Raw genomic sequence first — 1772 nt, 5'->3', positions numbered from 1 at the left:
CCTAAGCACCGGTCCACCCACATATCAAATTATCAAAGTAGCGAACACAAATCGAACCAACATGATGAAAGTGACTAGATGAAAATCCCGTGTACCCTCAAGAACGCTTTGCTTATCATAAGAGACCGTTTTGGCCTGTCCTTTGCCTCAAAAGGATTGGGCTACCTTGCTGCATATTTGTTACTACTATTGTTACTTGCTCGTTACAAATTATCTTGCTATCAAACTACTCTGCTACTTACAATTTCAGCACTTGCAGACATTACCTTGCTGAAAACCACTTGTCATTTCCTTCTTCTCCTTGTTGGGTTCGACACTCTTACTTATCGAAAAGAGCTACAATTGATCCCCTATACTTGTGGGTCATCAGCCACCTCCCATGTTGCCGCTGCCACCAGATCGAGCACCCTCGCCCTGGTAGTTGCCACGGCCGCGACCGCCGCTGTTGGTGGTGCGGTTCTATCCTTGGTGACCGCGCCCACGACCGCGACCACGAGAAGCTGAGTTGACGGAGGACTGCCTGATGTTGGTGCCATGGAGGAGAGCAAGGCGAGCATCAAAGCTCAAGAGCTGGTTGTACAACTCCTGAACCGAGACTGGCTTAACCCTAGCAGCCAGGGCGGACACAACTGGATTATAATCCAGATCGAGTCCAGCCATGATCTTGGAGATGATCTGAGGGTCAAGGAGAGGAACTCCGGTGCAGCTTGCGACTTCATCTGTAAGAGTTTTGATTTTGCCAAGATATTCTGCCATGGTCATGTTACCTTTTCTCAGGTTCGTGAGCTCGATGCGGGTGTTGCTGGCCTGGCTTTGGCTTTGGGCAGCAAACATGACGTTGATTGTGCTCCATACTTCGGCCGGCGTCTGAAGTGTGGCGGCTTGTGCAAGGATATCTTCGGAGAGAGATCCCATCAGATACCCTTGAAGTTGTTGCTGTTGTGCGTACTAGAGGGATCGGGCGAAGTTGACGACATGTTCTTCTTTTCCGTCCTTGGTGATGGTGAGGGTGACCGGTGGTTCCGGACTCTTCCCGTCGAGGTGGTGTTCCATCTGTGCGCCTCTGATCTGCAGGAGCACGACGACCTTCCATAAGAGGAAGTTTCCCCTTGTCAGCTTCTCCTGAGGTGGCGGTCCGAGAGAGCCAGAGCTGTTGCTGGATGATGATGCGAAAGTGGAGGACGTGCAGGTGGAGAGTGCGCTCATGGTGGAAGATAGGGATGCGGAGGAAGACATGATCTCGGCCGCGGGAGAGGTAGCTAGATGCGATCTTCGATCTAAGAGGAAGATGCTCCGATTACCATGTAAATTAGGTTGGAAGCGTTGAACCCTTTGGTCTCGGGCCGCATGTATATATATTGGTGAAGCCTTGGCGTACAAGAACAGATCGAGGTGACCTCGGAAGGAGTTCGGTTACAAGAGATGTTCGGGAAAGAGAGAACAAGAGATAGAGATAGATTACAGTTTAAACAGATAACCTATCCTATACATATTCTAACAATCTTTGGAGATGAAGGAAACTTCCACTTAGAAACAATGTCTTCTAGGTCGCGCTGTTCCGCACGGGGTACACCGCTATCCTCGGCAAGACCGCTTACGTAAAGTTCATGGCACTACCCTTGTATGCGTATCTACAACTAAACATGTCGGGTCCAAACGACACCATTACCGTGCACCATAGTGCTGAGCAGGCGCTCGAAGCATAGGTCGCCAACATGGAGCTTGCAGAGAACACATTAGCCTTTGTGGAGCTCGAGGAGATCAAGAGGTTC

At 50.2% G+C, this 1772-nt stretch overlaps 1 pseudogene; it reads right to left on the bottom strand.

Annotated features, from left to right (window-relative positions):
- Positions 1 to 554: 554 nt before the first annotated feature.
- On the bottom strand, positions 555 to 690 carry LOC123081203 (uncharacterized; annotated as a pseudogene).
- Positions 691 to 1772: the final 1082 nt, after the last annotated feature.

Source organism: Triticum aestivum, chromosome 3D (assembly GCF_018294505.1).
Source record: "Triticum aestivum cultivar Chinese Spring chromosome 3D, IWGSC CS RefSeq v2.1, whole genome shotgun sequence".
NCBI classification, from domain to species: domain Eukaryota; kingdom Viridiplantae; phylum Streptophyta; class Magnoliopsida; order Poales; family Poaceae; genus Triticum; species Triticum aestivum.
This window is presented reverse-complemented; position numbering and strand designations above follow the sequence as displayed.